Genomic DNA, 24,792 nt, shown 5'->3' with positions numbered 1-24,792 from the left:
GGAGTCCTCCTGCCTGGGCTCCGGGTTTTAGAGGCTTGGTGGGGGAGGGGTTATAAAGGAATTGTTCCCCAAACTGGGGGGCTGCAGCCATCTCCCCTCACCCAGCCCCCATTTCCCCTTCCTGCCCTGCCAGCTGCTTGTTATTTAGACCAGAAGCTGCCTCAGGATGCAGCCTGGCACACAGCAGGTGCCTAATAAGTGTCTATTGATTGACTGACTGACTGATCAATCCATGGATCTCTGCTCTGCATGGCCTGGAGAGGTGGTGCTCGGATCTCCTCTTCTGATTAGGAAGGAAACAAGGCTCAGGGCAACAGCTGACAGTCCAGGCCCAGGCCCAAAGCTAGGCCTCCCACAGGTTCCCCTCCAGAGATCTTTCTGAACATCTGATGCCCCGTCTGCTTTGAGGGGAACCCTAGGACACCCCAAAGGAGGGGCCAACAGTATTCCTGGGTGGAAGAATCTGGTGACTTGGGGGCTGCCCTCCTGGGCCTGGAACCACCAAGACCTGGGCTAAAATATGTCCTCAGATACTGTCCAACTGGGGAGCCTGACCAAGGCCCTTCCCCAGCCTTTACCTCAGTTTCCCCTGTGTGGAGTGAGATTCTGGGGGTGGGGTGGGGGAGGGCTGGTCCCCCATGAATCACTCTAATGAGCAGACAGGAGACAGGATGCTGGCAGAGTTCAGGTGGATTTATTCAGGGGTGGGGACTGGGGGCATAGAGTGAGGAACACTACCTGGGGCCTAATAGCATCCTCACAAGGTGGGGGGAAAGGGAGAGAGGGAGACAGAGACAGAAAGAGAGAGAGAGGAAGAGAGACTGAGAGGAAGGGAGCAGGGCATGGGAAGAGAGAGAAGGAGAGATAGAGAGAGAGAAAAAGACTGGGGCAGAGAGAGATGGGAAGGGACACTGGTAAAACACCTGTCAACATGGAATCTATAAACCCCGTGGAATCTAAAGACCCCAAACCTGTGGCCTGCTGGGATCTGATGAACCCCAAGTTTCAGAACCAACTTGTTAAGTTGGAGACCCCAAAGCTTGGACTTGTTCCCTGTTCCCCAGAGAACCCACCCAGAAGGGAATTCCAGGCTAGCAGTTTCAGACTGAATAATGACAATCCCTGTTGGGTGGAGCTAGGCATATGCTAAATGCTCTTTTTGGCTTAGGTAGTCTTCCCTATTGTACCAGAGACCTTTTCCCAGGAAAACCCACACTTGGGCAGGGACCACTGGAAATACTTTTTCAAGAACCCATATTGGGCCAGGGCAGTTGCCAGGTACTGAGGTTGGAATGCTGAAGGCAGGGGTGGCATGAGCTGGCAGGAGACCAAAAAGTCTGTTAAGAGCATCCTATAAATTGAGGCTGATTCCTCTTCTCAGGGTCTCAGTCTGGAGAATGGCGGGAGGGTCGGCATTTCAAGATTGTCTCTTAGCTAAGGTTAATTTACCTCATAGGAATAGTTACCTAAGCTCATTGCTCGTCCAATGCTATCAGCATCCAGTCCTTTACATCATCAATAACATACAACTTTCTAAACATCAACAAGAAGATCAATATTGAAGATCAGCTCTGTTAAACCAAGCCAGCTTGAATTCAGCTAGAACATCAAGCAACTGGAGTCAGGCCTTTGGGCTTGAGGAAACCAATCAGGCCTGGCAGGTTCAGTGAATCAGCTTCACCTTAAAACTCCTCAAGATTTATTATAGGCTTAGTTAGTTAAACAAAGTTCTAAGATATCATTCCCAATCCCTCTTTCCTCTTTATTTCAACCCCTCCTTTCCTTAGCTTTGTTTACCTTCATTAAATAAGTTAAAAGAGAGGAGCCTGTACTGACCTGATAATGTGCTGAAGAGTCTTAGGGGAAAAGTGTCAGTTAAACTTTCTCCTTTCTCTTATCAAGCTCATTCAAGTGATTATTGATCTTCTATCATCAGGATCAACATCACAACCAACAAATTGCAGACAGCTATAACATCTTTAATAGTTTGAGTTTACTAATCCTCATTATATCTAAAAAACTGAGCTTACTTTGTACTGACAGTTGGGGAAGAACCTCTTACTTTCTCATTGGTCAGTTGTGAAGGAGGAACTAACCAAGTGGTGGAGCCTTTCAGCTGGTTTAACACAGACCACACTCAGCTGCAGAGTCACTTAATCTTAGTGAAAGCAACATCATTCAGCCGTGTTAAACCACCTAGATAAAGGGTTTCATAATGTTATATTCATAATCTGGAAAGTGATGGATGCCACCTTGATTGACAGAGATGGCAATTGGAAGACTTGGAATGTTACCAAGTGCAGTGAGCCAGGGGCAAACGTAGGTTGGCCCCAGAGTATAAATACCCCTGACAGCCACTTTGAAGGAAGTCTCTCTCTGGAGGTCTCTGGATAGGAGTCTCTGGACTGAGTGGGAGGTTGAAGGTGTATGTTTGGAATTGGGGAGATGCCATTTAAAAGTATGTTACAAATTTCCTATGGACACGTGGGGACTGTGAGAATACATTTCCCAGGATTCCAATGGGTTTCCAGTTTTTGGTCATGGGGACATCAAACATCCCCACATAGAGGGCAGCTTAAATTCGGAGGAGGGCCTAGAGAAAGGCCTCTTGGGTTTCCTGGTTAGCTGGCTGGCGTACAAGAGAAAGAGGATGGGCACCAGCAGTAAATTTAAAGATAGTCAGGCGTGGTCATAGATATTTCACCAACAAGGCCATGGCTATTAAAATATTTTCTCTTATTTTATCAGTCTATCATTTTTAATCGTAACAATTATGGCAACCATACGAAGTTTGGATTACGAATTCTCAATTTTCCAGATAGCCTAACGAGAGCATTTAGAGCATGCCTGCTTTTTGGCCATCTTGCTCAGCACTTTTGAGCAACGCTCGCCATGCTTTTGCTAAAAGCAACAGCATGTTTTTGTCTCACGTGGGACTCAGCTAGCCAGTCCAGCCCGATCCACCTTGGGAGATCAGACCAGCTGATTCTGGCTTCTGGCTTTAAACCCAAAATGCCAGTGCCCAGCCAGTGTTCTCTGCCAACGATCTTCCTGGGTCCTGACCTGGCCTCCCTTCCTGCCACTTCTCTGCCGAATCTCAAGCCCACCAGTGCAGACCATTTCTGTGGATCCTGTATCCTGAGATTTCCAAACGACATTGGCCCTGAATTGCCAAAAGCCGCCATTTCAGCTTCAGCCTCTACTGCTAAAGATTTAGGAAGTATTCAGAGGACTCTTAACCTGAAAGACCATTCTTGCCCTCCACAGGGCACACCCACCCACAATCTATACACATGGGATTTTCTACAAAACTGACCTAAGCTTTTCTCTAGCCCAGAGCTCACAATCCCACGTGGACTCTAGTGTCTGAACCTTGAATTTTAACTCAATCAGAGGAACCTTAAAATAGAATCGGGGTGGACTTTTAAACCTCAGAACTGAGTTTTGTTTGTTTTAAAGAGACTCTATCTTACTGTATTTTGCTGATTAGTTTTGTGAATTAATCTTGCTTATTTCGTTGATTTTTCTGTTGCACTGAATCATTTTAAGCTAATGAAGTTTCTGCTTATGATTTTATTATATTTCCTAATTTATTTAAAGTTTTATTGTATCAAAACAATGCTCTTATATGTACCATCTATGAACATCCTATAGGAGCACATGCCTTTTAAGTTTTATTCTGTCTTGGTAATTGTATAGAACCTTGGAAGTTTCCATGCCTTGAGATATAAATTGTAATTTTATGAGAGGTCTTTTAACTTTTACTTTAGATCCTAAAGAATTGTTGTCTTAAAGGATAAGCTTTTATATATTTTATTATAAGAAAAATTATTGCCTTAAATGGGTAGAAGCATGAAAATTTCTTACCTGGGATTTTTTTAAAAACAGGAAGCCAAGGAGCTCCTGTATACTTTTTTTTAAACCCTTGTACTTCAGTGTATTGTCTCATAGGTGGAAGAGTGGTAAGGGTGGGCAATGGGGGTCAAGTGACTTGCCCAAGGTCACACAGCTGGGAAGTGGCTCAGGCCGGGTTTGAATCTAGGACCTCCTGTCTCTAGGCCTGACTCTCACTCCACTGAGCTACCCAGCTGCCCCACCTTCCTGTATACTTTTATCAAAAGGATCTAGAATTCCTGAGGATAATTTAGACCAGAAGGTTTTTTAAATATCAGATTTTGATATGGAAGCAGTAACAAAGGTTGTTGAGAAATTCTTAGCCAAGATTTAAAAGTTAAAACAAGTATATGATTTTTAAACATTGTTTATTGTTTTAAAATGTATTATTAGAAATTATGGTACTCTATTTGAATGTGCATTGTGAATCTGCTATTTTGTAAAACCCATTTACACTCACAGAAAGTGAATCTCATTTTTCGGTAAAAAACCCTTCACTAGTTCTAAGCTATATACATATATATATGTATATATATATATATATATATTTTTTTATTTTTAAAACATTTTTTTTAATTAGAGCAATTGATTTTTCCTTTTTCTCATCTTGTACTGGAAGTACATATATAATCATTATCCTTTTTTTGATTTTACAGTGATATAAGCTTAATGCAAATATATTTGCTACCTGAAGAGCCTTAGACTTTGGGAACCTGCCATATATTGTTTAATGCCTTTCTGTCTGATTCCAGGAGAAGAGAACAAAAGAGCCATTAATAGTGCTAAGAAAGCACAAGGTCATGGAGACTTGACTGAGAATCTGCATGGATTGCAGAAGTCTATGCCAATCCTTAAGGGCTTAAAATTGGGGTTTGAGTTCTGGAGTCCCAGTCTTTTCTAAAACTTTAGAGGACATGGGTCCCTTCAACTTAAATTCCTAGTGAAGCACCTAAGATTGGTTATTATTGGCTCGTTCCCTGAGAAGTTGATGGCAAATCAGATCAGAGAGAGACGTTTCCCTAATTTCTCTTACATATAGAGAGAATGGCAATTTTCTATAAGTCCTGGCCCTGAATGGGTAATTGCAAACTGCTTAAATCAATTTCATTGGGCCTTGATTCAAAGGCCTGTTACAAGTTCATTTTCCTTACATTTTTTGCACATCTGACATTTCATTCACAAGTTAATTTTTTCTTCTTTTTTCTTGAATTTTATTCTTTTTATTTTGCCAATTGATTTCATACAACCACTCATCCTTAGCTGACCTGAGGTACCCTTTTCAAAGAAAAAAGGTGTGTTTAGAATTTTCCTCAGGGGGATGTGTGTTAAGATTTTTTTAAAAAATATATGTATATTTAACTCTTTCAGGAGTAATTTCAGGGGGAAATGTATAATTCGTAGAAGGAAATGTATGTTTTATAATCTATAATGTTAAGTTTAAATTCTTTTGAGAATAATTTCAGGATAAGGATTTTGTCATCTCCCCAGAATCCAGACAACGGACCTGTTTGGTGAAGGCACCAAAAGATGCCTAAAGACCCTTCAGTGGACCATGGAGACCAAAATTGAACTTTGGGTGCAGTTGATTTGAACGATGGGGAGTTGAATGAGTTAAATGCATTTGTTTTGAATATACACTACTATGCCAATAGGGGATTGCCCCCAAATTGTTTTTTTGTCAATGCGGCTAGTTTTATCCATTTGTTCATCTATTTCTTTTATCCCCCAAATTCCTGAAATTTAGAAGTTGTCTATGTTTACAGATCCAGCGAAGAAAAAGGGCCAACCTTTTTTTTTGCCAGATCTCAGGGGGAAATGTATGTTTGGAATTGGGGAGATGCCATTTAAAAGTATGTTACAAATTTCCTATGGACACGTGGGGCCTGTGAGACTACATTTCCCGGGATTCCAATGGGTTTCCGGTTTTTGGGCATGGGGACGTCAAATGAAAGGCCTCTTGGGTTTCCTGGTTAGCTGGCTGGCATATGAGAAAAAGAGAGGATGGGCACCAGCGGTAAATTTAAAGACAGTCAAGCGTGGTCATAGATCTTTCACCAACAAGGCCATGGCTATTAAAATATTAATTTCTCTTATTTTATCAGTCTTTATCATTTTTAATCATATCAAAGGGTAGCAGGGAGGTCTAAGAAGAAGAGGGTAGGAATAAACCTGAAGCTATTTCCTGATAGACTGTGATAGCTAGTGAATCACCAACACTGGTAGTGAGAAAGCTGAGAGAATAAGACCATTAATACATCTGCATCAATATCCTCCCTATTCTCTGGCTTGGCTGTGGCCTGGTCTGGCCAGGGATATTGGGAGTGAGTAAATCTCCAGCTTCCACCAGATTAATAGCCTCCAGTCCTGATTGTCAACTAGTTTATAGATAATAGATCAATAGAGTTTCCAATCCCCAATCCTTGACCTTGTCATCCTTTCCCTGTTTATAAAGAGTATTCAACAAGTACCTTCCTGAGTGGTCTTTCTATCACAACCCTTGGAAAGGGAGTCAAACGCAGTCAGATGTCAGATCCTGAATGTTATCCAAGGCAAATCAATAGCCCAATACTAATTTATCAAACCCCAGTTGGACCTGAAAAGGTTACCCATCTATCTAACCTCTCGAGGGTCCTTACTGGGCAGCTGTTAGAGAGAAAGGGATAACTTACAGCAGCAGTCAAGGGTGATTGGAGTAGATGTTCCTCCATCAACTGCAGCTGAGGAGAGTACAGATATATCAACATCATTGTAGGTCTATATATCTCCCTTGGACCCTTTATAGATATAACAATACCCTCCTTTATACCACCCTTTTAGTATCCCTTATTGGTAGCCCCTTTTTCTTTACACCCCAGCCTCTGGTCCTCCTTTCTGTCTCTTAGTCAGCACCATATTGTTTTGTGATGACCATTTTAGGAAGAGTGAGGCCCAGGTAGCACACTAACTGTGCAGCAGACATACATTATAATAGCAGAACATGGGACTCAGTACTGGAAGGGATGGAGTCTGGGATATCAGAATACTAAAGCAATTCATGACATCAAAGACTTCTGTGGGAGGAATCAAAGCTCCAGGTCTGTGTCCTCCTCTGGGGAAGCTGAAAGCCCTGCAGAAGGAGCCAGGCTCCCTGGCAATGGCGAGGGACTCGCTGGCCTGAGGAGATCCAAGAAACAAGCTCGGCCCGTCCAGGTGCTCTCTGAGCCTGTGAAGATTTATGCCAATTCTGGGCTCCCCGAGGACTGTGACCAAGAGAGACTCCTGTGACCTCAGCAGTCTGAGAGCTCTGCAGGATTCAGTCCATTTTCTTTTCTTCATCTTGTGCTGATCTCAGGACCTGCTTCCTGCCATCCTCTGCACCTTCCAGCTTGTTAATGACTTTGCTAAGGACCCATCAGACACACCCAGGAAACACCTGCCCCACATCTCTGGGGATCTCTGCTCCAGGTTGGCTGGGTGCCACCTCCAGCTTCCAGTGACCACAATTAAAGTTTGGATCTTCAGCTCAGAACCTCGGCCCAGAGACGTCTCTGATCCTCACAATATTTTCCATGGAGGAAACAAACATGGATGTATTATAGGAACCAACCTGGCAGGGCAGAGCCAGGGGTCCCCCAGGTCAGATGGCTGTCCTGTCCCTGACTGGCCTTCCAAGAACAAGAAGGGTTCTTGGATGCTACCTTCCTGCCAGGCCCTGCCTCCCTCCCTCCCCAGCTCCCACCCAGGCCTGCTCTCCTTCCTGAGGCAGCTCTCCTCAGCCAGCCCAGCCCCCTCCCCTGATTCCCCTCTCTGCCCACCCTGATGCCAGCCCCTCCCGGGCTCTTTCCTCCTTAGGAAACAGAAAGTCTCAGCTGTCAGAGTAACGAGTATTATCAAAAAATAATTAAATAAGCTGAGTAAGGTGGGTGTGAGGAAGGATAAAAGGAAATAAGGGATTATAAGGTGATTTGGGGGAGGAAATGAAGGTATGGGAAGGTATGTAGGAGAGAGAGGAAATGGGGTATGTAGGAGAGGCAGCTCAAGCAGGTTTAATCCCAGAGACTTGAGACAGAGGATCCAGGGAGGAAAACAGGGCCAGTAAGAAGCGTTTAGGTTTGGCTGGAGGGTTTCTCTTGTTAGTTTCAAAGTCTCTTGAGGGAGGGGTCAAGGGGGCCCCTCCCTGCCAGTCAAACTAATGGCTGGAGGAAGTCTTGGGGAGGTACTTCCTGTCAAGATGGATGCCCCAGTTGTCTCAAGAAATAAAGGAAAATGATTCTTTCCTCTTGGCCCTTGTCTTAATTTTCAACACAATGACTCACCACAGGGTTTGAATAGGTAACAAGGGGATTTATTAATACCAGGGTCAGTCAGAAGGGGGGAGGGTTCAGGATTTTCTAACTGCTGCTAGGGAGAGGGTGAGGGTGGGGGATGGGTCGTGGAGAGGTTTAGACAGAGAGAGAGCCCAGCTCTCCCAGTCAGGAAGATTTGACTGCCTTTTAAATAAAGTCTTTATCAAATCTAGGGATAACTTATTTGAGGATACTCCAATTATCTAAAGAATCTAAAACCCACTATGTTCAATCACCAAGCCCTCCCAACCAGAACCCAAAGGAAATCAGGGAAGGGGAGGGATGGAGATGGGAGATCAGGGAGAGGTCCAGAGAAATGAGATAAGTCCAAATTTCCCCAAAACAAAATAAGCACAGGCCAAGGCCAAAGCAATTAGGCCAAAGCCAAAAGGCCAAAGCAAAAGCCAGAAGGCAAAAGCCCTGTCAGTTGGAACTTCACTTCTATTTATAGCTTTAAGTTCTGACTTTCTGAACATTCTAAGATGTTTAACTGACTTTTTGTGACTTAGAAATTACAGAAGCAAAAAGTTTCTGTTAGCCACCTTGCATTACAGGAACCTGGGACCCATTGACTCCTTCCCTTCCTCCTCTCATCCAGAAAAGGTCCATGGAGCATTGCAGAGACCACCCACATGAGGTTCTCAGCATGCACTGAGGCTGCCACAGTGGGAGGAGCCAAGACTAGGAAGTAGTCATTGAACCAACATTCTGCCTGGACTCCAGGTTTTACAGGTGAGAGAGTGGTCAGCCTTCTCCCACAACCCTCATTTCCCCTTCCTGCCTTGCCATCTGCTTATTCCTTAGACCAGAAGCTGCCTCAGGATGTAGCCTGGCACACAGCAGGTGCCTAATAAGTGTTTATTGATTGGCTGACTGATCTATCCAGGATCTCTGCTCTGGATGGCCTGGGTAGGTGGTGCTGAGATCCCCTCATCTAATAAAGAAGGAAACTTAGGTAGAGGGCAGCAGCTGACAATGCCAGGTGCAGGTCCAAAGCCACCCCTCCCACAGGTTCTCCTCCAGAGAATGTCCAGGGTTAACACTTATACCAACTCCAAATATGCTTTTGGAGTAGTGCATCATTGCGGTGAACTCTGGAAAAACAGAGGCTTCATAACTTCTAATGGTAAATAGATAGCCCAAGTTTCAGTCATTCATTGCAAAGCCCATAGTAAAATACAAGGGCCAGTGGAATCAGAGAATAGAAGAGCGGATATTATAGCCAAATTCGGGGTGAGGTATGGACCACTTTCAATCCTGAACCTGTCTTTGGTGGAAGAAGTTGATCCGAAAAATGTCTACTCCCCAAAGGAAGTGAAGGATTAGAAAAAACATCATGGTGCATACTTAGCTAATGGAGTTTGGCTGGGGGCAAATGGAAAACCTATGTTGTCTAGATCCCTGAATTTCACCTTTTGCAATGCATTACATCGAAAAGGGCATTATGGAAGTCTGGGCCTGGCAGACTCTTTAACTAGGTATTGGAATGCAAGGAGCATATATGAAGTTGTAATGAGGGTCTGTCAGAGGTGCCGAATTTGTATGCAGTTCAACCAGACTGTTACCAAAGTCCACAGTTTGGGAGGCAAACCATTAGCCTTTTCACCATTTGAAATCATTGTAATCATACAAATTGATTACATTACCATGCCAAGGTGTCAGGGTTACAGGTATGCATTAGTGACCCTGGATAGATTAACCAAGTGGCCTGAGGATTTTCCAGCCAGACTCAATACATCAACTTTTGTAGTGAAGGTATTGCTTAGGGAACTAATTCCAAGGTTCTCTATCCTACTACATATTGTGTTGGACAGTGGTTCGCACTTTGCACACTGTATTTTAGCCAGTGTGTATGAAACCCTAGGAGTCAAACATCTGAATTCCATGTACAGACATCAGTCGCGGGGACAGATCGAGAGAGTTAATAAATCTTTGAAGACCCCTAATGGCTAAAATCTGTGCTGAATCACATTTGAAATGGTTTGATGCAATACCTTTGGCATTATTCCATCTTAGGTGCCAGCCCAATAGCATTACTCATTTATCACCTTTTGAGATGCTATATGGACATCCACCTTACCATGGGAAGTTACCTCAAAGCATCCATAACCTATCACATCTGGGTATGGAATGCAAGCTCTATGAGTACATTAAATTACTCAAACAGCACTTAGATCAGCTTCATAAGTTGGCTTTGATACATCAAAGAGTTCCCTTTGATTTTAGTCTATACAACTTCCAGCCTGGAGATTATGTCTACATAAGAAACTTTATTAGGAAGTCTGTGTTAGAACCTAGGTGGCATGGACCATCACAAATAATCTTAACAACCCCTAGTGCAATCAAAGTTAAGGGGAGGGATCCATGGTTCCATGTCACCCATGTCAAGCCAGCAAACGACATGTCCCAACAACAAGACCCGGTCAATGTACAGCACACAGATCAATTAGCACCAACCAGCCAGCCAAGCAGCAAGACCATAGCAAATCCACAGTCTGAAGATTAGATCATAGCTTTACAACAGTTCACTTCTGAGCCAAGAACAATGCAAGAGTCAGGGAGCAACCAAATACTACACCAACAACCAAATAACTATCTCACAACTAATCACAGTCACCCAGAAGAAACATTCATGGATTACCATAATAGCAAAGAAGATTCAGCTATAGAAGAAACAACATCTGAACTTCAATCAAGTCAAGACTTAGTGACATTGACGAATAATTGCAAAATCACAAATGATATCATAATGGACTTTGTTTAACTTTGATTAACTTTATTTAACTGCAAGAAGAAAGATTGTTCAAAATTTTATGGACACACAACTTTTGTCGTGACACAAGTCAACACAACTGAATAACGGTTCCAGTTCAAGTTGATAAGCGCATGTGGTAACATCATACAACACAACGGAAGCGTTGCTGACTTCACGGATCATCGCAAGGACAACGCTGAGGACTACAAGGATAATAATGACCTGTCTACACAATTGGTGTTTGGACAACAGCTCTGTGAAGAGGATCATTTGATCAGTGTTGGAACTATGGGTTTGAAGAGCACATCTTACATCCAACACATTTCTCACTGCACCTAAACACTTTAGAATTCCATCCACTCAGCACATGTAATTGGCAGAAGAATTCTGAAGGAGTATGTGACACTTCATCATAGTTAGGTCACACTTAAACAGCACATAATATATTTCTGACCTCACATGTACATATGTAAATAATAGCTTACACCTAGGAGAGAAGGGTTTGTCTGCCTTAGCTTGGAGTTTTTCTCTTACTTTGGTTCAGACACCTTCTACTCAAATCCATCTGACATTTCCTTTTTTAAAGAATGTAAATATATAAATGCTTGCTTACTAACTCTTAGCAATAGCTTCCTTAGTAATAATTACTACTAACACATAGGGACAGAATAGTTAAGTTTGGTAAGTTAGAACAGGGTCAGAATTTTCTTTGTAAAAAACTGTACATATTTTAAGTTTACAGTTTAACCAAAAGGCTTATAACTAGTATTAAGTTTACTTATCCTTACTAACGCTTCCTAACATAGCCATTAAGTGTACTGACATCATAACATACTAACTCTTAGGAAGAATGAATTAAGTTTTAGCTTTAAGACTGTTCTGTTGATGTTTTGTGTTTACTCCTGTTTTCCTTTCTGTTCAAAATTTTTGTAAAACTTTAATCCCTATTTCTTTCCTTTATCTTTCCCATAACCCGTCTTAGCTTAGCTTAGGATAGAAATAGAGTAAAAATAGGAGCTAAGACCCCTTTTGTTGTTTTGCAATGCTTAGAAAGGAGTAAGGGAATAGTTTAGTTTAGTCTTAGATCAAGTGTAGAATTCCTTAGGAACTTAGGAACCTAGAAATGTTGCAGGTTGCAAATTTCCAAAAGACAAATGGGCATATTGTAGTGCAGAGATTTTGCATGCAATATTACCCTAGGCAATCCAGTCAGTTACCCCGAATGGAATCTTGCCAATGGCATGCGCCATGCCCTGGGCCAATCTGCAGTTGGTCTGTGACTATTTAAGGCCCTGCAAACCCAACCTTGGGGTTCTGTTTTCCCTTGACCTCACCCAGACAACTTGCTATCCCTGACCTTTCCCCTAGGGGCCCCTGATCGGGAAGGGTGGAAGGGAGGATGATCATGGGTAGGAACTTAGTTAGTGTAGCCTAGTGGTCAGGGCCATCTCTAGAGCAATTCAACATCATCAGTTTACCTAGCTGATCAATAACACCAAGCCAGAGTCTAGTCATCTCTGGCTGGGGGGCTGGTTGCCCTCAGCTTGTCAAGATCCTTAGGTCTTTGCCAGTACCTGCTAGTTGCCCCTAGCAACAGCTTAGCAAACCTAAGCTCTCTTACCTTAGTTTCCCTTTCCATTTCAAATAAATCCCTTAGCCTTAAACTGTGAATTCCTACGATTATTCTAACACCTTCAAGGCTAAGGAGACTAAGGGGAGGACAGAATTTTGAAAAGTAGGGGATACGGTGGAAGTGAAAGCTAGCTTCCATTGTTGGCAGGAAGTTGAGCCATGGTTTCCTGCTGGGCTCTGCTCTCATCCAATAGGGAGCCAGTTACCTCAGTAGGGAAGGGTCACCAACCAAACATCTTAAAGAAGCCTGCAGCTAGCAGTGGAGACTCACTGGGCAGCTCAGCTCAACTCCAATCTCCAGCTACTTTAATTATTGGCTCCTAGGCCCCTGGTGACCCCCTCATTACCATCTCCTCTCACCCCCTTATTACAGAAGTTGCCAATCAAAGACAACTAATACTAATTGATGCATTCTGGAGAATAAAGCAAGATGTTCTCGTATACAAGAAAAGTTTCTCTCCAGTGTGGATGCTCTGATTTCTGGCAAGATGGTCACTCTCTATGAAAGCCTTTTCATGCTGTTTAGATTCATAAAGTTTCTCTCTAATGTGAATTCTCTGATGTCTAGGAAGATAGGATTTGCATGAGAAAGCCTTTCCACAGTGTTTACATTGATAAGGTTTCTCTCCAGTGTGAATTCTATGATGTATAGGAAGAGAGGCTCTCTGTGTGAAAGTCTTTCCACACAGTTTACATTGATAAGGTTTCTCTCCAGTGTGGACTCTCTGATGCTTAGTAAGATATGCCTTCTTTCTAAAAGCCTTTCCACATTGTTTACATTCATGAGAGTTCTCCCTAGAATGTGCAGCACGCTCAGAGTTCTGACTGAAAGGTCTCCCACCTTTATCTCTCACAGAATCCATCTTGACATCTTGTTTATTTTTTGGATGTCTATGGTATGAACTGCAGCCAAAGGCCATTCCTTCTATGTTACCTTGATACACAGGAATTAAAGGTTTCTCAGGTGACTGAACAAGTCCTACTTCTTCAGGAAAGCATTTCCTATATTCGCTATCCTGACAAGAGTCATTGCCTGAGGTCAATTTCATATCTTGAGTTACTTCTGAATTTTGGCTGAATTTCTCTGCAGTTTCATCAAATTCACAGTCACTCTTTGGATTTTTATTCAACTTAATATTAGGGTCACAGATTTCTCTCAAAATGAAGTCATGAGGATTCTTATTCAAGCATCCTTGGGAGCCAGTTCCTTCCATAAGGCTCACCTTTGTAGACAACTCCTTCACTTCAAAATTAGTCTCTGCCTCTGAAGAAAACAAAGAAATGATATGAACACAGAAGGAAAGAGGACACACACACAGAGCAATATAGTTTGTTCATTTGATGGCAGAAAGTAAACTGATTTTTATTCTATTTCCCCAGGCAAAAAGGAGTTCTCAGAATGAAACAAACAGAACTACTCTTTGCATAGACCATTTGGCCATATCTACAAGATTGATGATTTTAAAGACTTTCACATACTACAATGATACCTAACAATGCACCTATGACACAGGCAGGCCAAAGATTGTCTTTATACTTTGCAACTTGTGTCATGAATAATGGAGGAATGGGCTGAAAAACTTCCTTGCAGCTAGACTACAACTCAAACCCTATACATGAGCATGCTTTGTCCACAGTATTGCATAATTTTTCTCCATTGCCCTTTCTATCTTTCCTAAAAAGTCACTCCTCCATTACTCTTATAATTTTGGGAATGTCAGGTAAACTCCAAATTTTCTGTTCTCATCTTTTGGATGCACTATCACATGGTCCACAATGGTAAATTTTGTATGCTAAGCAGAGAAACAATTTCACTCTTTTTAACACTAATGCAGTAATTTTCAAAGTGGAATAGAAGTTTTCTTTTCTCCACAAATGCAAAGATTTTTTGCCAGACACACAACATCTTATTTAATAATTTACCATATATTATGTCTCAAGCCCCATATTGAATCTATCATTAATCTCTTAGGAAATGAACAGCATGATTCAGTGTTGGTCTGCCAGACCCCAAATCTAGCACTGCCTTCACCACAACAGATAAAAAGTCTTTTGGAATAACAGCCCTTATATACCTGCTTTCACCTGACTCACCTATGCAGGATTTCCTTGGGCCTTTTTCCTCTGGCAGCCATGGTGGTTTCCCTTGGTGAAAACAGGAGATAAAATTTTCCCTAGGAACTGGAAGCCCTGGGCATAAGAAAGAAGGGAGGGATCAGGAGAGAAAAATAAAAAATATGGTCCTCTGAAAAGAAAGGAGGTATGCGAGTAAGAAGTCCTTTTGAATTCACTATTGGGACATTTGAAGGAGGGCAGAGATCATGGAAAACATTTGCAATCAGAAAATTCCATCTTTATTTACCTCTTGTAATAGAAGGATAGGCACATTGTACAACCTCCATTATCTAGAAACTGAAGGAAGCTGCTAGGCAAAGGTTAAGAGATCAGAATCTGGAGTCAGAAAAGGAAATTTAATCCAACATCAAAGAGATGATACATGGGTGGCCCAGGGTAAGTTATTTCACCTCAGTTTGCCTCAATAATGAATTGAGGACAATAAGACTATCAAAGTCACAGGAATGTTGTGAAATTAATGATAATTATGAACTCATTTAGGCAGCAAAGGAAAAAGAGCAGGTATTTTGAAATGATTTTTATCTTTCGATTTCTATCATTTGGCCTGGGATTTGAGGTAAGATTGAAGAAGGAATACTGATAAACTTGCTGCACTAAGCAAAATGAGGGGTTCAGTACTTTAGTAAAAAAAAACAACTGATTCCCATATTGTTATAGACATAATCCTTTGAGCATACTCTCTATATGTCTACTTGTGTATGCCAAATGTTTCTTGTAAAAAACAACTCACAGTATTCATGTTTATAATCCACTCTGGTATCTACTTCCATTTTATGGGTGAGTGCATCTCATTTACAATTGCAGTTATGATTTTCATCTCTTCACCTTGTTTTCCTCTTTTAATCTTACACTTTCTCCTTTCACTATCTACAAAGTTCTCTTTTAATCATTCCCCCCACTTCCCCTCCCTTATATTATTTCCCTTCCTACCACCTGTGAAGAATAGAACAATCTCTCTTTGTCTATTTTGATGAAATCCATCAGCAATCTTTAACTGAATCAATCAAGAATTCAAAGTACTCCCACTTAAAACTTAAGTAAAGAGTTCAGTCAAAAAATTCTCACCTCCAAAGGGGACTGCCCAGCCCTGGGTAGAACTAGGCAAATTGAAAGACTGTGATTGGTTTCTATGAAGAAGGAGGAGAGACAGGAAATGATGTGGAAAAGGAGCATAAGAGAAGAGACCATCGCAGGCCTTGGACAACTCTTTCCCTGCATTTGAAGTGATTCGTTCTGCCTTGATTCCTGCCTTGATTTTGGAGGAGACTATTTCCCTGGATACTGTGTCAGCTTGCTGGGTGAGTGACTCAGGCTGTAGAAGAGGTTGAGCTGGTGGACTTCTGGCTGAAGACTCCACAGGGAGATCAAGACCTGAGGAAGTCTCCTGCTGGTGTACTTAACTGGACTCACGTCACCAGGGAAGCTCTTAGGACTGGTGGGCTTGTTAAGAATCTGCCTCTTTGTCTACATTTCCCACTTTTACTCTTTCTGCCTCTTCGTAAATAAAAGCTGTTAAAAGTCATTTTGACTTAAGCTATAATATCTTAAGATTGGCAACCACAATATTAATCTATAACTCTCTTATTGAGGCAAAAACCCTAATTTTAATCCTTATACACCACCTTTCTTATTCTCCTCCTACTTCTCTATAGGCCTTTTAATCACTCCCCCAGTCCATCCCAAGTATATTATTCCCCTCCCTATTTTTCTTATTCCCCTTCTATAGCTCTATAGACTAAGATAAGATTCTATACCCCACTGAGTCTGTTATTCCCAATAAGAATGTTTTACAGATTGTCCATCACCACCTTCACTGTCCCCTCTACTATAATAGATTTTATTCCCATGACACTTCATTTGATATAATTTACCCCATATTACTTCTCTCTTTTTTCTCTCAGTGCTATTCTCTTTTTCACCCTTTGATCTTTTATTGTATATCTTCCTGAACACTTTAGTACCAAGCCCTCTACATATACTTCTAACTAGTATGATAAGGAGAACAACTTTAAGAGTTATAAATATCATGTTTCCACTATCCATAGAAACAATTTGACTTAATTGAGTCCTGTAAATTTTTTCTTTCTTATTTATCTTTTTATGCTTCTCTTGAATTTGGTATTGGGACATTAACTTTTCTGTTTTGCTCTGCTCTTTTCATCAGGAATGCTTGGACATCCCCTTTGGTATTAAATAATGATTTTTTCCCTTAAAGATTATAGTCAGTCTAGATGGGTGGATGATTCATGGTTGTAAACCCCTTTTTCTTGCTTTCCACAGTATCATATTTCAAGCATTTAGACCCTTTAATGTTGAAGCTCCCAAATCCTGTGTAATCAACAATGGATCTCCATGATATTTCAACTGTTTCTTTCTGGCTTAGTGCAGTACTTTCTCCAGAGTATGGGATTCCTTCAATTTGGCTATAATATTCCTGGGAATTTGTTGCAGGAGACCACCAGGAGAAAGTATGGTACCAAGAGTAAGTTGGCTTATGCAGCCTCTATCAACCATGCAACCATACTATATAGCTATATAGCAGGAATACTCTGGAAACAGTACTGTAAAGTACAGCACTCAGTAAAACTTCCAGCCACTGTGAGGTTTCAAAGTGTCTCAGAGGAAAAAAAAAAACTGCTGCCCAAGTTCCACTAGCCACCTAACTTGATAGCTCCTCCAGGAGCACAGCCTCAGAACTCCACTGTCAGCCTGCAAAAATCCCGAGCCACTGGACCCTCCCAACTGGCTTCACCAAACCTACTCCCAAAAGGCTTCAACCCTTCCTGAAGGCCCCAACTGACATCTTTGACCTACAGTAAGTTTGAATCCCAAACCTTGATTTTAAAAGGTTCAACACTCTCTGGCTTCACCAAACTATATTAGGAGGATTTGGGAGATGGGATTAGATGGAATATCAATGGATTACTTTGGGCCAGTATTAGGGTTTCACACCGTGGGTTGAAGGGCCAGCAGTAAACTCTGACCAGGTCAGAGCCTGGTCTAGGCTCCACACACAGACCACTCAGTCACACAACAGGGTAGAGTCAATGGATGGTATAATTTATTACCAAAGAGAGGTATGGAGGGGGAAGGGAATTTCTGTCACTATTTTCCTAGCTAAATATCACAGGAACTAAACCTTCACGAGAAGGGACTTCAGAGATTTGATAGTCTACTCTTATCTCCCTCTCCTCACTTATGTAAACCCCAGAACCTTATTCTACCTACCCTACACTAACCAAACCTCTCTTGACTGTTACTAGAGATATTGGTCTGTGGCAGATTAGATGGGGACCCAAGGGAAGCTCCCAGATCCAACTGGACCAGACCTCTGCTTACTGATATAGTGCAGTTAGATGGATGTTGATTCAGACTAGCTTCAGGATCACAGCATATTTCCAGGAAATACAGGTCACAGCAGCAAGGACAGGAACAGAAAATCCACCAGGTACTTGGCAGCCACTCCCCAGGTTCACATGCAGTCAACAAACCACAGAGAGAGACTAACAGCTCCTGAGTTCCAGCTTAACCCTCCTTCAAACATTCCAGAATCTTCCCTCCTCACGCCCTCTGCAAATCTTCATCTCTCTTGTTATATAACCTTCTCTTCCTTAAAGCATTAATCATTGACAAAGGCTCAAAATCCTGTACATCTGGCTTAGAATAAAGACATTCTCTTAATGTCAGATTCAGAATTAACACAGGAAATGGTCCTTACCCACAGAGACTAGATTCTGCACATTCTCCAGCATGACCTCCAGGTACAGTGCTTTCTGAGAAGGGTCCAATAGGCTCCACTCTTCCTGGGTGAAGTCCACGGCCACATCCTTGAATGTTATTGACCCCTAAAGCAAAAAAAGTCACAAGGTTGAGAGCTCAGAATTCATCTAGTTCAACCCTCATCCACTGTTTGGAGGAAAATGAAGCACATAAGGGATTTACCCAAACTCTGAACCCTGAATGGTGTCAGAGTCAGGGTTGGACAGCAGTCATTCAGAACCCAATGGAATGCTGACAAAGGCCCTTTGTGTCTGAAGTGAGAATCATGTTGTGAAGAGTAAAACCTGGATTACTATCTTACTCTCAAATGCTTTTCTCTGTGGAATCAGGGAGATGGGAAGTGCTCTCTGAGTGAAGTATGAGATTTTGTGGAGGACAAAGAGAGAGAGTGATCTGAAATTCCTCTTCATCACAAGTGTCAGAATTGATCGGATAAGAGTATTTTTTTTTTAAGAATTTCTGAGAAGGTAGCATGAACTGCGTATTGTAGGGGGAAAATATTACCAGTAATCAATGAGAAGAAAACAATGAAAAAAGAGTTCTCTACTTAATTTCCTAAAAAGTCTGAAATACTAGATGAAAGCATGAAGAGGATTCCATAGACTTTATATGGGATCAGACTCTGATTCTAGCTAAATGAAGAAGTGTAGTCTCCTGTTAAATTGAGACTCTGGGGAACAACTGGGTAGATGTGTCACAGGAAAAATATTCTGCCTTTGTGTTATGAGAAATGCCACTTACTGCTGGAATATATTGTCATTTTACATTTAGTTACATGGAAAGAAGAATTAGTATGATGAGGAAAAGAAGGGGTGTTCCATCTTTTTAAAATACAATATTCTGGCAATTAAGCTAATTCAAAAGAAAGATAATGACTGTGTATTGATTAGAATTCTCAAGAGGCACAATTTCTTAATTTTAAATAATTTATTAATTGACTGGTCATTTAATGTGGTCAGAGGACACTCTCCAAAATCTAAGAGAAAGAAAAATTGGTAGGACGAGCTAATATACTAAAAATAACAATCCTACCTAAATTAATTTACTTATTCAGTGCCATACCTATCAAAATACCAAAAAATGGTTTTATACAATTAGATAAAATTACAACGTTTATCTGGAAGAACAAAAGATCAAGATTATCAAGGGAACTAATGAAACAAAACGTTAACGATGGAGGACTAGACTAGCAGTACAAGATCTTAAACTGTACTATAAAGCAGTAATCTTTAAAATATAGTACAGGAGGGGCAGCTGGGTAGCTCAGTGGATTGAGAGCCAGGCCTAGAGATGGGAGGTCTTAGGTTCAAATCTGGCCTCAGATACTTCCTAGCTGTGTGAACCTGGGCAAGTCACTTGACTCCCATTGCCTACCCTTACCACTCTTCTGCCTTGGAGATACTACTCAGTATTGACTCCAAGATGGAAGGTAAGGGTTTAAAAAAAAAATAATAAAATAAAAATACAGAACAGGATAAAGGGATTAGACTAGGGGTAAATGACCTAAAAGAAAAAAAAAATTGGTAGTTCTCTCCTCTAGCACAGGTTGTTTCTCTTTATCTCTCTCTGTGACTATATATTTTATACTTTCTAAATAGATTTTTTTAAGAAGCCACCTTGGGCAAGAATAGTTGCCTGTTGATAGTTCAGATGGTGGAATTCTAAGAACTGGCATGAGCTGGCATGAGACTGGAAAAGACTGCTAGAGCACCCCTTTACGTAGTAGCTCAGCCCTAACCCAAGTTAACTCAGTTTTGAGTTAAGGTGGGAGGTGAAAGGGGGAGGCTTTTCAGTCTGTCTCAAAAGCTATTTCATAATGCAGGGTTAGCTGTTACTTTATAGGGACAGTTACCCAGGTTCATTCATCAATATTGTCAACATCAATCAATCAATCATCTTTATTCATATAATTTCTTAACATCACCAAGAATATCACTATTGAAGATTTATCAACAAAGTAGAGCCAGTCAAATCAGAATGAAACAACTAGCAACTTGAGTTAGGTTTGGTTGCTAGGCCAACCAGCCTGAAGTCTTCTGTTTGTGATTTCATTCTAAAAGCTGCTGAAGACATATTTTTAGTTCAATTAGCTTAGTTGATCCTTTTCCCTTAATCCGAATGCTTCTTTCCTTCAATCCTCATTTACCCCTCAACCATTTCATTATTTCCATTAAAATTAGTAACTGAGAAACCAAAGCTGTTTACTCACCTTGATTCAGCTTCAAAAATTCTCACAGTTAGGGAAAACTGTTAGGTGTTGATTTACTGTGAGGCCTAAACAGACTGAACATTAGTTCCTATTTATCAACTGTAACAATATTGCCAAGATCTTCTGATTTCATCGCACTCAGATGAAAGGAACTCTTTAATATCAAGGAAATATTACATCTATACTACTCAAAAGACAAATCAAATCCTGGAGACAGTTAGGAGTTTCATTCATTTCCCAAGTGAATTTATAAGGCTGGAGGCTATCTAGCAGCTGAGTATCCTGCCAGCTGGAGTTCACAAGTATCATCTTTTCCAGCTTTCAGTTTTATTCTCAGCAAGCTTGATATTTAATTACATCTCTACAATTTTGCTCCCAAATCTCTTAACAACTTGGTATTTGGACACTCTTCTATTTCACCCCTTCCTGACCCATTCCCTAGTGTTCATCCTGGAATGCCCCTGGGACATCCAACAGAAGAAGTCTGAGGAAAGGCTTAGAGTTTCCAAGAATAGAAAGACCCAATTCCCCAGATCCTCAATACAATCTAGAAAACTGAAACTCTGCAAGGGTCATTCCAGTGTCCTCTACACCCATTCAGGGGCTATTCCACCCCCTTGAAATGGTTTTGTCCATCTTCATGGTGACACTATATGGATTATCCTTCAATTGACACCATCACATCTTGGGAGAAACATATCTGAGATACAGTTCTTTAGTCCAGAACCAGCATTCCCTCTCATACAACAAAATTCCCACTCCCACAAGAGTAGAAGGGGCAGGAAGCAGCCCCTCCAGCCAGGTCTGGAAGGGAGAACTGCTCTTGATATAGTTAAAAGACATTAAAAGAATTCAGAGAAGAAGGATGAGGCCCAGTGGAAAGGGCAGCCACCACCACTAGGAGGGACAGCAAAAGGTCCTCATTCAGATACACTTAGAATCAGGAGGCAGAAAGATTTCAGGCCCAAAGGAAAGCAGAGAAATCTGGGCTCAAAGGGAAGAATGCAGAGAGAGCTCAGTTCCAAGGAGAGCAGACAGCTTCATGTTTGTAACTTGTCTACTCTGGGCAGTTCCTGGTAGTCCCCACTGTCCTACCTGTCCTACCACTGAGGTCCTGAGATCATGGACATCCTCCAATGGCACCCAAGGTCAGGACCTCAGGACCCTGCCTGCCTCTCCACCCCAAGCCCTGCCCTCTATTATCTGGAATGCCAGAATGAGCCCTCTATAGCCTAGACTCTTCCCAAGCATCTAAACCACCCAAGGGCTTGATATTCTACTTGGGCAGCCACCTACAAGACTGGTCACCCTGAGAACTTCCCACTTACTCTCCTTCCCTCTCCCCTCACTCCCTTCCATATTCTAAGAATCCAGTGACACTGGGCTCTTTCTTGTTCCTCACATGAGACTCTCCATCTCCTGACCTGGTCCTGGCACTCCTCTCCTACCTCCCCCAGCTTTTACTACTGTTCCCCTAGTCTCTGCCTCCTCGGTGCACTGGATTCCTTCAGGTCTGGATGAGAATCTCATTTGCTGCAAGAAACCTTCATTGACCCATCTTTTCTTTAACTTCTCACAACTTATCTTATACATACAGAAAGGAAAATTGTTTGATTGGCTTTATATTATTGATCACGAAACAAGGAATCACATATAATCCTTTAGTTAAGAAACTGCAATGACAATTTTTAAGAATTAGATGCGGTTATTCCATTAATCATGTATAAGATATCAAGTGTAATAGAACACTGGCCACAGTATCAGAAGGGATGCAGTTTGATGTATCAGAGTATTACAGCAATGAAGGATACTGAAGACTGAAGTTGGGACTTTGTACCAAATGCTCCAAATCTTTGTTACCAAACACACTGCATGTTTCTTCACATCCTCTGTACCTTCTGCCTCAATGACCTGCTAGTTATCTGTCAGAAGCCCATAGAACATCCTGCTGTACTTCTCTATGGGACCTTTATTACAGGCTGGGTGGGGTCATGTCTCCAGCTTTCATTTACCACCATTAAGTTTGGATCTTCAGTTCAGAATTATGGCCGCAACATTTCCTTATAGTATGTCAATGTGAAGGGATTAAGGAAAGGATTCAGGATTCTGAGATCCCTTAGGAAGAGGTTCTGGGGATGCTCAGGAGCTTTTCTTTCAAGGGGTTCTGTTTTCTGACTCCTCATTAAAGTCCTACTTTGAGCTGAGCTATGCCCCATCCCATAAGGGGTGATGTTTTTTGTGGACTATTTTGTGTTGTCTTGTCTTGTCAGGGTATATTGTGGTTACTCTCCTTTTCTTTATATTTTCTAGTGAACCAAGGGCAGGGTCACAAAAAGAAGCCCATAGGGGTGGTCTTGTGCACCCACAGAGTTGGATGGACTCTGTCTATACCCAGGTGCTTTCTATTCCTTCTTAGAGGAGAAAATTTCTGCAGGACATTTGCTGGACCTTATCCAAGTGTGTCAAGTGTTTGTTTTTCATGAAATCATTTGCTGTTGAGGGAAGTTTGAAGTTGTTCATTTGATACAAATTGCCTCAGTGCCTCAAAAGAAGTCTATAAATTGCACATTATTCTTACATAAAGTAGGTATTACAAGGGATTGGCCTTTCATAATAAAAAAAAAAACTCAAATTAAGGACTTAGATTTTGATAATATAGAAATTAGTCACATTATCTTAACCACAGGCTACATATACATTTGTAAATACTTTCAAATTTTTAGAAAGGACGAGCTAGCTTAATGATCCAGTACTGTTAGAAATGTGTTGTATATAAATGTCTAAATAAGTGTCTCAAAGAATAGGAAGGAAACTTAAAAGGAATCTCTGCTACTGAGCTGTGAAGCTTCTAATACATTTCTGAGACATGAAACAACTGTTTTGGTCAAATAGGTCACTTAAAGTAATTAAAGCAGGATTAAGAGTTAAAGCAGAATTCTTTGAAATGTCCTCCCACACGGGCTAAAACTCCACAACTTCATCATCTTTTTCAAGTTCTTCTACATGCCAAAAGAAAGAGCCCATCTTCAGTTTTCAAGTCAAGGTTAAAGAGTCCTCTAAATAGACCCCCCCTACCCAAAAAAGAAAGAACAGAGATAAAATTGCACCAGATCAACTTTAGTGATTTTTTCCAAAAGAACCTGCTTTTGTTAAAAGCTGCTATCTTTGTTCTGTATGTCCTTCAGAGGAACTTAAAGGCAGTAATAACAGGAGAAAGAAAGAGCAGTGGTAGTGATAGGTTAACAAATAAGAGGAAATGAAGGGAATACTCCCATTTACTTTATAAGTGTTTGATACCAACATGATTTATTATCTCTGTCTTATTCACTAGTCTTAGCATCTTTTTGGTCGGATTAGCCAAAACATAAGAATTGATAACAACAGCAACAATAATATCTGCTGGCCACATTACAAAAGACTAGAAAGAAGGAAAATATATAAAACTAAATTGAAACTAATCAGATGACTAGGACAGAAATACTTAATTTCTCAATTTCTAAATGGTCTTTATTTCAAAATTAGAATGTGTATTTGTCCTTTTGAAGTCAACATCTTAAATCTTTATTGTGCTAAACTTAATACATTTTCAGATTCTAAATATTGTTCCTTTTGAATTCAGGGAAGTGCTATTTGGAAGTGTCTAGAAGACTCCCTATGGACATGTGGGGGCTTTGAGACTACATTTCCCATGATTCCAATGGGTTTCCGGTTTTGGGCTTGGGGACGTCTGACATCCTCATGTATGGGGAGCTTAAATTTGGAGGGCGGAGTTGAGACAGTCTCTTGGGTTTCCTGGTTAGCTGGCTGGGGTAGGAGAGAAAGAGGATGGGCACCAGCGGTAAATTTAAAAGATAGTCAAGCACGGTCATATATATATATATATATATATTTTACCAACAAAGCCATGGCTATTAAAATATTAATTTCTCTTATTTTATCAGTCTTTATCATTTTTAATCATAACAATATGAAATCAGGATTATACATTTGCAAATTCTCCATCAGATTTTATAGTAATACAGATGCTGTGTGTGTATTGCTATTATAAGTTTCCATAATGT

Source organism: Gracilinanus agilis, chromosome 1, assembly GCF_016433145.1.
Source record: "Gracilinanus agilis isolate LMUSP501 chromosome 1, AgileGrace, whole genome shotgun sequence".
Classification (NCBI taxonomy): domain Eukaryota; kingdom Metazoa; phylum Chordata; class Mammalia; order Didelphimorphia; family Didelphidae; genus Gracilinanus; species Gracilinanus agilis.
The sequence above is the reverse complement of the archived record's forward strand: the minus strand, read 5'-3'. Positions refer to the sequence as shown.